A 12234-nucleotide genomic window follows, 5' to 3' on the forward strand; every position below is an offset into this window, starting at 1 on the left:
TTATCATATTTATTTTTGGAGTGTCTTGTGAAGACCAATGTAGACAATCAGACACTAACACTGTTACGCCCACTGACCTTTTGACCTCTTCATGAAAGAGAGCTGTTTTCTGCTCCAGGTGTGCCACGCCTGATTTCCACAGCTAAACAGCATTCTGCTCATTTGCAGAGGCTCATATACACGGTGCATCCAGAGTTTACAGGACTCCACTCGTTCCACATTTTGTCATATTATAGCCCAATTCCAAAATGGATTAAATTCATTTCTCACCTCAAAATTTCACACACAGTACCTGGCTGGATGAGGAATGCGAGTGCGTCCCCCTGGTCTCTGATGAAGAGAGTAAAGCTGTTTTAACGGCTTAGTGGACAAAGAAGTGTTGTTGATAGAAAGGTGTGGGAAAGACTGCTGCTGGTATTTCTGGAGCTGCTGCTTACTTTGCTTTCAGATCATGTGTTTTGAGTACCAGCACTGCTCTTAAGCCAGATGAGAAAAAACCCACAAACCTCTCTGACACTGTTCGAGCCACTTTCGATTGATTCTTCCCATTTGTCTAATGTTGATGCACGCTCCAGGATGTGCCTACTCCATGATGAATTTGAGGAAACGCAGACAGGATGAAGTAAATAAGCAGCACTTTTGTAACATGGTGAAAGTGTCTTCACACACATTTATTGAATTTTCCAGAGTTCATGCTACAGTTCAAGAACTATGCACAGCATGAAGTGTTGATCTGAACGAACAAAAGAAACCAGCCTAAGGCGCTGCAGAGGAATTCAGACCAATAGGAAAGTCTGACTAGATGTGAAACATCTACATGTGACTATGCAGAGAAAAATGTTGAATCACAGCCCCAACAATTTAAAAGTGCTCCACCTAACCCAAAAGTGCTGCTGTCATAAAGCAGGAGACATCACTGCATCTCTGAAGTGTAAACAGCAAAGCAAGTTAAAGGCATTAACGTGATTAGAACAGTTAATCGTGCTGAGCCTGAGTGCTTTAAATCCCTAATCCTCAATGGATTTATGTCATTGACAGTGAAATCAAGCTCTGGTTTAACTCAGCACTAACAACTTTCTAAAACTTAATGGCAATAAAACACTGGATGCACTTCCACCAGATCTCCAGACCACAAACTCTCTCACCACTTTTAAATCACCTCTCAAACCCATCTATTCAGTATTGCATACAACTGACTCTGTCTTAGTCCATTTATACGTTGCTCAGCATTCAATGGCTGCCCACTGCTTCACTGGGTAAATGGGTTAAATGCAGAGGAGTAATTTCCCTATGGGGACTAACACATTATTGAGGGACTTAAAGGTGCCTATAAATAAAATGTATTATTATTAGTAGTAGTAGTAGTAGTAGTAGTAGTATTGACATGCTCACTGAGGATCACAAACCAGTGAGAATACTGGGACACTGAGAACCAGATGGGTTGAGCAGCACCCACCCACTCAGCCTTACAGCTGAAACGTCCTGGGTTTGAGTCCAACCCCAGAGTGTGTCTGCTCTCCAAAGTTTAGTTTTTTTGTGATACAACTTGCTGTACTTGGTCTCCAGCAGCTGAATGAAAATATCATTTAATCCATGTTTGTGACTAAGATTTTTTGTTTGTTTGTTATTTATTACTGTGTGATCAAATATGGGACTTTACAGGAGTGCTGGACGTTTGTTTTTTGATATTTTAACCAGCAAATCCATTTTTAAGTATCTGTCCCAACTTACAGATCCTGCTTTATTTTGATGGTAAGAAAGACCAATGAAAAAGTAAGGCTTTTGTTAAAGTGAATTGTTTGGTTTTTCTTGCCTGTCCCGTTTGGCTCTTTTGCATCAGAATTATTGTCTAAAGGCAAAGAAAGATGCCCAACGGATTTACTTTACCAAACTGACCATCCCAGCCTTGCCGTAATGGTCCATTTGATTCACCTTTTATTGTTTATTTTATTTTCACTTGCTGAATACGGGACAGACTTGACTGGGGGAAAGAAGGAGAGAAAGAAAGAGAAACAGCTGAGAAGAGGGACGGGGGAGATGGGCAAAAAACAAAAACCAACAGAACGGGCAGAGGAAAAATGCATCTATCAATCACCTGGATCACCTGTTGAGAAAGAAAAAAGAAAACAAGCCGAAGAGAACAAGAGTAATAGAATAAACAACATCACAATGATATATGGGAATATGACAGTAAATACTAAATGTTAAACATTATTGTGCAGCACATAAGATCAACAGCACACAGTGTGCTTTGAGATAGGAGCCAAAAAGGGTGTAGTTTGTGGGTGTGATCACCCGTGTGTACACCTGTGAGCATGGACGCGCTTGTTTTTTTAAAAGGTTCCTTCATGTAATGATCTGCTAGAGGGTGTGGGGGGGGCCACAGCCCCGTCCTCCAGGGCATGAAGCAGGTGTGGAGGAGATCAAAACTCCAGACATCCAGAGGCCCTCAGAACACAAGAGACCAAGGAAGACCCACAGAGGGGCAGCTGCGCCACTGTCCCAGAAAGAGCTGAGGAGAGTCCCAGATGAGGGCTCACTCAGCAGCCGCGGAGCAGAAGCCAGGGGGAGTTGCAGTGACGCGCCCGTGAGCTCCGCCGGCAGCCAGCTGTGCCTGAGTGACCGAGCCCCAGGCCCCGACAAGCGGCCGCCATGGAGTGAGCCGGTGTGTACCCGGACGCCCATCCCCAGACACAAAAATGTCTGAGGGAGTCTGCCACTGGCAGGGGAAGTGGTGGTGGGTGGAGATAGGCCTCCAAACCTTGGAGGGCCTGAGATGTCCCCAGAGAGGTGGCGTCTGATACCCAACCTGACATATAGACACAGACATACAGGCACACACAGATACAAACATCCATTCCCACCCTCATGCTCTCATATGCACTCACTTCACACTCAACCGACGTGGAGACAGACATAAAGAGACGTTGTACACACGATCACACCAAGCGTACTCTACAAACCGGGTCTAGGTACCCTTGCCTCTGGAGGGGGGAACTGCACCCAGACCCAGGTGGTGTTACCCTTTTCCCTGCGGTGGGGAGAGGCAGACCGCCCCGACTCCGCAGCAGCAGGGAGGCCCCACACTCCAGACCGCAGTCGGACGGCCAACTCCTCCTACTAGCCCTCCCGCTCCAGCAGGCCGCAGAGAACGGGGGTGAGAGAAGACTCCAAACCTCCCTCCACCCGCTCATTGTAGTGTTGACGCATGTGTGTTCTAAGGTGCAATTAAAACCCAGGAGGGCATGGAGCTACCTGCCAGAGAGCAGCAGGTAAGCGCATGGTCCCTCCTGCTAGCCCTCAATGTCTACGTGTACTTAAAATTGAGAGGTGGGCAACGATGCCATGGGTGGGGTGTACACCCTGATGGTAATTTGGACTCCGTGATTGTGCCCACCCCCAAGATCCTATATGTATGTGTAATGAGAGTGTGAGTAATGTGAATGTCTAAGTTGTGGGAGAAAATTGAGGCAGAGGCAGCCAGAAGCGGACAGAGGGGGGGGTTAGCCTCCTCTGCACCCTGGTGACATACCCCTACTCCAAGGTCTTGCATAGGGCTTTGGAGTTGACGTCACACCGCAATGCATTGTGGGAGCGCGGCACCATTTTCGGGGTCTACGAATCAAAAGAAACACACTGTGTTGGAACGACGACTGCAAGAAAGATGCTTAAAACCAGCTCAAAAGAGAATGGACTGTATAGAGACCGATTGCGTTCAGAGGCGAAGCGGCGGTACTTGCAGAAAATAGCGTGCATTGGAAATGTGGACCCGTATGAAATACGGCCGTGGAGTAGAAACCCTGAAGACCAACCGCTATTGACGTAGCCTGACATATTTCATACCTTATCTGTGGAGTCAGCGCCGTACAAGTCGTCATTCAAACAAAGGTAAGTCAGCTCGAGTACTGCGAGTGAAATGCGTTTGATTTCCCTGCAAACATTCAGATTAGTGCAGCATAAATTCATTCATGAGGGGAAATTACAGTGAGAACATGTAGAGGCTGTTAGAGGGATAACAGTGAGTTCAGTGCATTGATGTGACACTGTCCTGAAGGATTTAGTTATTCTCTATGGTTAAAGAAATTGCAATGATTTATTCATATTTATTATAAATAATCCTAATTATACATCTTGCTTCCATATTTGTATCCTGTGTCACTAAAAATACATTTTATTTTAGTTTTATACATTGATTAATGACCTGCAGAATCTCCTTATCATATTAAGTGATTCTTAATTGTCACTTTATGCTTTCTCCATCTCTACAGTGATGACATCCTTGCATTACATACTTTAAGTTCATTTTCTGCAGGCAGGTTTCTGACAGAGAACAGGCAGATTTACACTATAACATGCAGCGTTATATAGATGGACACATAAAGAAATGCATAATTACATGTATTTGCTAACTTTCTAGACACTTTGTTACATTTATGATAAAGTAGATAAAACACATTTATGTCGGCCTTGGCTCATAGTTCTTGTCTTTAAATGAACTTTGTCTGTGTGTGTTTCAGGTCCTGCACTCTCAAAGACTGAATGAACCAGCATTGCAGCCATGGGTCACTGTGAGCATCACAGGGAAGGTTGAAGCCGCCCACTGCACCTGCATGGCCGGAGTCGCAGAGACCTGCAGCCATGTCCCTGCTCTTCTGTCTAAAGTAGACGGAACAGTGTTGATCCGTGGCACAAGGACTGTTACAGATGAACCTGCATACTGGGTTTTGCCTGGTAATATGACCAAGATACAGCCAGAGGTTGGCCATAAGATGGACTTCTCCTCTTCAGCTGCCCAAAAAAAGGCTCTTGATTGATCAAAACATAGACAGACCATCTGTATTGAAAGGTAAAAGGAGCCGTCCTCAAAACAGAAAAACCCCACCTGCTACTGTGGAGGAGTTGTCACTGCTATAATGCCATCATGTTTTATCTAGGGGTCTAGATTTATGCCTGAAGTGCACTGCTGTGTAAATAATTTGCATTTACTGAATATGTACGGACTGAGTCCCACTGTTCAAAAGTTGAATAAAGAAACAAAATAATCTTGCCTTTTTTTTTTTATTAAAACCACTTTATAGAACATCACATCAGTAACAGTGTAGAATCCATGTCATTTACAGTTTACAAATGACAAAATGTTTACACCAAATCATGAGTGTTTACATGATATCACCCACTACTAACATTATTTACTGTATCTTTTGAAAAAATAACAGCACAATACTTAAGAATATTTAACAGGAGCAGGTTTCATTCTTCCCTGGTTTTATTATCACACTGTTCACCAAACGCAGCAAACCTTCACCATCTTATCCAGGAGGGTCACCTCTTCACCCTCACATGGAAGAAGTAATCTGATTGGCATGGTGGTATGTTTGAAGCAGGTCCCTCGTGTAGTGCTGGAAACCAGTCACGATGTGTTTCACCCATTTCATCGGCTGGTTTGCTGCAATAATGTCAAATAATTAGCAACTCTATAAATAGAAGGTAGTTCTGCAAAATCACTCAGTAGGATGTTTGTTCTAATTTGCTATGAGCTCAGAGTGCATAGAAAATAAAACTAACAGGCTATAAAGAGTGATATGAACATATTTAGAACTTACCGGAATGAAAATGTCTGGAGCACCAACAGATATTTGGAGATGGAAGAGAACTGGATATCAGCTCGTCTCACAGCTGCTATCCAGGCTGGACGCCTTCGTTTGCTAACATCAATACACGAGCTGCCTCATCAGAATCAGAATCAGAATACTTTATTGATCCCTGGGGGAAATTATTTTTTGTTACAGTGCTCCATTTTAAACCAACATTAAGACAAGACAGACAATACACTAACTAAGAATAGTACAATATATACATATATATACATACATACATACATAAGTCACTCATAAATAAATAGTTGGAAAAGAAACATGTGTAGTTGTAGCAGCAAACAGTGTGTTAAGTGGATGCGTTGTACAGGGAGATGGCCACAGGCAGGAATGATTTCCTGTGTCGTTCAGTGGTGCATCATGGGTAATCTCAGTCTCTCACTGAACGAGCTCCTGTGACTGACCAGCATGTCATGGAGTGGGTGGGAGGTGTTATCCAACATTGTCTTTATCTTGGACAGCATCCGCCTCTCCGACACCACCTTGAGGGAGTCCAGCTCCATCCCCACAACATTGCTGGCCTTACGGATCAGTTTATTAAGTCTGTTGGCATCTGCGACCCTCAGCCTGCTCCCCCAGCATGCAACAGCATAGAGGATCGCACTGGCCACAACAGACTCGTAGAAAATCCTCAGCATTTTCTGGCAGATGTTGAAGGACCTCAGTCGCCTCAAAAAATAGAAACGACTCTGGCCCTTCCTGTAAAGTGCTGTGGTGTTTTTAGCCCAGTCCAGTTTATTGTCAATGTGTACTCCAAGGTATTTATAGTCCTCCACAATGTCCACACTGACCCCCTGGATTGAAACAGGGGTCAAGTGTTTCCTGGTCTTCCTGAAGTCCACGATCAGTTCCTTGGTCTTTGCCACGTTGAGCTGCAGATGATTCATGTTGCTTCCAGGTTGGGAAAGAATGAAAAGATAAACCATTTTCAACCTTATTCTCTTGCCGGTCGTGCGATCGAACATTGCAGCCGACCACACAGCAAGAACGAACCGTGGCTGTTGTGTGTGCCTTCGCTCCCTTTTCACTTGCGCTAGACCCCCAAAATGGCGGATCGGGCCAAAATCCTTTCCACGCCCACCCCCGTGACATCACGCTCCAAAGCCCTATATGTGGGTGGTTGTGGTGGAGCGGGAAGAGGGAGGTTACCCTCTTTATGACCATGATGTTGTTTGAAACAGTTGTGATCAGGACGTCTCACACACACACACACACACACACACACACACACACACACACACACACACACACACACACACACACACACACATACATACAGTGCCTTGTCTTTGTAACCAAGGGAGGGTTTACGAGGGGAGGTACTTGTGTAAACTATTGTTTATTGTGACAGTTTTTTCAATAAAAGGCAGCGAGCGGAGGCCGGACTCGGGGTCATTCGTGATGGGATTCGACTTGCTCTTAGCCAACACCCTTAACGACTTTTACTGCCATTTTGACGAGCCATCAGGCAGCCTTCACACCTCCAACGGCCCCAACAATAGAGGCACTTTGGACACTCATTCCCCCACCTCTCCCCCCTCCATAGAGCCATCACCACCTTCAATCACTTCACCTGCAACACCCCCCTCCTCACCCCACACAAAAGAGGATTTCACACCACCTCCTCCCACCACAACTCTTCATATTCATGAAGCAGATGTGAGGAAGCAGTTTAAGAATCTGAATGCTCGGAAAGCTCCCGGCCCAGACGGTGTGTCTCCTGCCACCCTCAGACACTGTGCAAACGAGCTGGCCCCAGTGTTTTCTGGCATCTTCAACTCCTCACTGCAGGCCTGTCATGTGCCTGCCTGCTTCAAGTCCTCTACCATAATCCCTGTCCCCAAGAAACCTAGGATCACTGGACTAAATGACTACAGACCCGTGGCTCTGACATCTGTGGTCATGAAGTCATTTGAGCGCCTGGTTCTCTCCTATCTCAAGACCCTCACAGCCCCCCTCCTGGACCCCCTGCAGTTTGCATACAGAGCCAACAGGTCTGTAGACGACGCCATCAACATGGCCCTACACTTCATCCTGCAGCATCTGGACTCCCCAGGAACCTACGCCAGGATCCTGTTTGTGGACTTCAGCTCTGCCTTCAACACCATCCTTCCAGACCATCTCCGAGACAAGCTTTCCCAGATGAATGTGCCTGATCCCATCTGCCGGTGGATCACTGACTTCCTGACGGACAGGAAGCAGCATGTGAGGCTGGGAAAGAATGTCTCGGACTCCCGGACCATCAGGGCTGTGTTCTTTCTCCTCTGCTCTTCTCCCTGTACACCAACTGCTGCACCTCCACCCACCAGTCTGTCAAGCTAATCAAGTTCGCAGATGACACCACCGTTATTGGACTCATCTCGGACGGGGATGAGTCTGCCTACAGGAGGGAGGTTGAACGTCTGGTGTCCTGGTGCAGCCACAACAACCTGGTGCTGAATGCCCAGAAGACAGTGGAGATTATTGTGGACTTCAGGAAGCACACAGCCCCACTCACCCCCATCATCCTGTCTGACACCCCCATCACCTCTGTGGACTCATTCCGCTTCCTGGGTACCACCATCACCCAGGACCTGAAGTGGGAGCCCACCATCACCTCCGTCATTAAGAAAGCCCAGCAGAGGATGTACTTCCTGAGGCAGCTGAAGAAATTCAACCTGCCAACACGGACGATGATGCAGTTCTACACTGCAATCATCGAGTCCATCCTCACCTCCTCCATCACCGTGTGGTACGCTGGAGCCACTATCAGGGACAAACAGAGACTGCACCGTGTCGTGCGCTCTGCTGAGAAGGTGATTGGCTGCAGACTCCCATCTCTGCAGGACCTGTACACCTCCAGGACATTGCGGCGTGCAGCTCGGATCTCAGCTGACCCTTCTCACCCTGGACACAGTCTGTTTGACCTGCTCCCCTCAGGCAGGAGGCTCCGGTCCATTCGCACCAGAACCTCTCGCCATAAGAACAGTTTCTTCCCCTCTGCTGTCGGACACATGAACAATAACCATATGACTGTACCCGCCACTAACACATGACCCTACGCTGTGTCACTGCATCATTTCATGTTTGGCACTGATCACCACCTGGGCCCTGTTTCAGGAAGCCGGTTTAGTGCAAACTCTGAGTAAGTATACCGTGAGTTAACGAAAACTCTGGGTTTTCGGTTTCACAAAGCGAGTTCAGATTAATTCTGAGTGAGTCACTATGACGACACACTCCGTGAAGCTAACCTGCCCCCTAGCAGGTTTACTTCAACTAACCCTGACCTTCTCCGCCTCTTTGTCGGAAACCTGACAGTAGGAAGTGTCAGACATGGCGTGCTCCTTCCTTGAAGAGCCAGTAGATGTTGAAGCCCAAATTCTCCGCAGAGCTCTCCGCCGGGAGAGAGTGATCAGAGCGCGTTTGGACATTTTATCATTTCCTGATGATCTTCTGTGTGAACGTTACCGTTTCTCAGCACAATCTATAATTTATTTGAATAACATCCTCAGGCCTAATATTGCTCATGTGACACATCGCGGACATGCTCTCAGTTCATTGCATATTATTTGTATTGCACTTCGGTTTTTTGCAAACGGGAGCTTTCTGTATAATATTGGTGACGCTGAGCACGTTTCCAAGGCTACCGTCTGTCGGGCAGTCAGGAATGTTACAGTTGCACTGAAACGTCTCCTGCACTCGTTTGTGGTGTTCCCCGGTCATAGACCCACAAGATTTATCAAAGAGGGATGCCACAAAATTGCAGGTATCAGGATGACCAAAACTTAATTCATGATGTGGTGATATTTGAACTACTACTTAAATTTTACATTTATTCTCACGGTTCCCAGGCGTGATTGGCTGTATAGATGGCACTCACATTCCAATCATTGCTCCTTCAGTAAATGAAGGAGACTATGTGGACAGGAAGTCTTTCCACAGCATTAATGTACAGGTACATAGTTCCCTGTAGCATTTCAAACTAACAAATTATTTCATCATAGTAATGGATGCTAATTTGTGTTCTCTGCACTGTGAAGATCATATATGATGCTGCCAACATTATCACAAATGTGGAAGCCAAGTGGCCAGGCTCTGTCCATGACTCACAAATATTCCGTGAATGTACACTGAGCACAAAATTTGGACATGGTGAGTTGAGGATACAGGGGCAGCACGGTGGCACGGTGGTTAGCACTGTTGCCGCACAGCAAGAAGGTCCTGAGTTCAATTCCACCATCAGGCCGGGGTCTTTCTGTGTGGAGTTTGCATGTTCTCCCCGTGTTTGCGTGGGTTCTCTCCGGGTACTCCGGCTTCCTCCCACCGTCCAAAGACATGCAACTTGTGGGGATAGGTTAATTGGATAATCCAAATTGTCACTAGGTGTGAATGTGCGAGTGAATGGTTGTCTGTCTCTATGTGTTGGCCCTGCGACAGACTGGCGACCTGTCCAGGGTGTACCCTGCCTCTCGCCCCATGACAGCTGGGATAGGCTCCAGCGCCCCCCGCGACCCTGGAAAGGATAAGCGGAAGCGAATGGATGGATGGATGGATGAGTTGAGGATACTTTAAAATATATAAAGACCAATTGCTTCAGGGACATTTGAACTGAAGTGTATCCTTCTGTCTTAGGAGAGTTCACTGGCTACTTGCTTGGTGATAGGGGGTATCCATGTTTACCCTATTTGCTTACCCCTTACCCTGACCCTGAACCGGGCCCACAGCAGCGATATAATCTGGCTAATTGCAGGACAAGAGCCAGAATTGAAATGACTATCGGAATGCTTAAGGCCCGGTTCCAGTGCCTGCAAAGACTCAGGGTCACCCCAGAAAGGGCATGTGACATTATTGTGGCATGTGTGATTCTTCACAACATTGCCACAATTAGAGGAGAACACTGTCCTTCTGAACCAAACATCAGCAGTGATCCAAACCATGAACATCCTGACCCTCGCACGGACATACAAGATGGAAGCGCAGTCAGAGACACCATATGTCACAATCATTTCTTTTGACCCATCACCTCAACATGTTGAAAGAAGAATAAACAGATTTTTTGTTCAACTGGCTTTATTGGTCGCCTGTATTTCCTGTACACAAAGTATTAAAAGATGTAAACCTCATAAAGTGTCTCTGTTGCTTCCTCCTCTGTAACAGCTGTCAATGTTTCTCCATTATTTTCCTGTAGTAAAGAAATAAACAACATTGCTGTTCTTTTTTTTTTTTTTTTAAATGACATCAGAAACAGCAGTATGCGACATTACGTGATGGCAGAGCTTCAGTTCATCCTTTGTCATTTTTTTTTTTTTTTTTTTTTTAATAAATAGGACAGGGGGAATGAATGAGAGAGAGAGGGGGAGAGAAAGAAAGAAAACCCAAGGGGAGAAGAGACGGTGAGAAGGGGGGGGAAGAGAGACAAAAAAAAAAAAAAACTCCTGGGTCACCTGTATGGAGAAAAAACAAACAAACAAACAAACAAACAAACAGAGGAGACAGCAAACAACAAAGATCAACATAATAATAGAGAAAACAAAGCACCATCACAATAAACTAGCTAGTCATAGATATCAGTATTTACTAAGTAATAAACGATATTGTGCAGCACGCAAGATAGACAGCGCACAGTGTGCTTTGAGGCAGCAGCCAAGAAAGCTTTCGTCCGCGTCTGTGAATACCCATGTGTGCATACCTGTGTGGATCAGCATGCTTGCATTCCAAAGGTTTCTCCATGTAATGATCTGCTAGGGAGTGTGGGGGGGCCACAGCCCCATCCTCCAGGGTGTGAAGCGGGTATGGAGGAGATCAAAACTCCAGACATCCAGAGGCCCCCAGAACACAAGAGACCATGGAAGACCAACAGAGGGGCAGCCGCGCCACTGTTCCAGTAAGAGCTGAGGAGAGTCCCAGATGAGGGTTCACTCAGCAGCCGCGGAGCAGAAGCCAGGGGGGGTTGCAGTGACGCGCCCGTGAGCTCCGCCGGCCCCCAGCTGCGCCTGAGTGACCGAGCCCTAGGCCGAGAGGCCGGGGGCACCCCACCTCCAAAGGGGCCCGAGCGAGCCCCAGGCCCCAGGCCCCGACAAGCGGCCGCCAAGGAGTGAGCCGGTGTGTACCCGGACGCCCACCCCCAGACACAAAGAACCACCAACACACCGACACCTGAGGGAGTCCGCCACCGGCAGGGGAAGTGGTGGTGGGTGGAGATAGGCCTCCAAACCTTGGAGGGCCTGAGGTGTCCCCAGAGAGGTGGCGTCTGATACCCAACCTGACATATAGACACAGACATACAGGCACACACAGACACAAACATCCATTCCCACCCTCATGCTCTCATATGCACTCACTCCACACTCAACCAACGTGGAGACAGACATAAAGAGACGCTGTACACACAATCACACTCCCCAAGCGTACTCTACAAACCGGGTCTAGGTACCCTTGCCCCTGGAGGGGGGAATTGCACCCAGACCCAGGTGGTGTTACCCTTTTCCCTGCGGTGGGGAGAGGCAGACCACCCCGACTCCGCAGCAGCAGGGAGGCCCCACACCCCAGACCGCAGTCGGACGGCCAACTCCTCCTACTAGCCCCCCCGCTCCAGCAGGCC

At 47.2% G+C, this 12234-nt stretch overlaps 1 long non-coding RNA gene across 1 annotated transcript; it reads left to right on the forward strand.

Moving 5' to 3' along the window:
* Nucleotides 1-8783: 8783 nt before the first annotated feature.
* LOC145432251 (uncharacterized) lies at nt 8784-10702 on the forward strand. Its single transcript, XR_013912533.1, has 2 exons — nt 8784-9785; nt 10266-10702. It is a non-coding gene; the product is annotated as an uncharacterized LOC145432251 (long non-coding RNA).
* Nucleotides 10703-12234: the final 1532 nt, after the last annotated feature.

This window comes from Astatotilapia calliptera, chromosome 12 (assembly GCF_964374335.1).
Source record: "Astatotilapia calliptera chromosome 12, fAstCal68.1, whole genome shotgun sequence".
In the NCBI taxonomy this organism is placed as follows: domain Eukaryota; kingdom Metazoa; phylum Chordata; class Actinopteri; order Cichliformes; family Cichlidae; genus Astatotilapia; species Astatotilapia calliptera.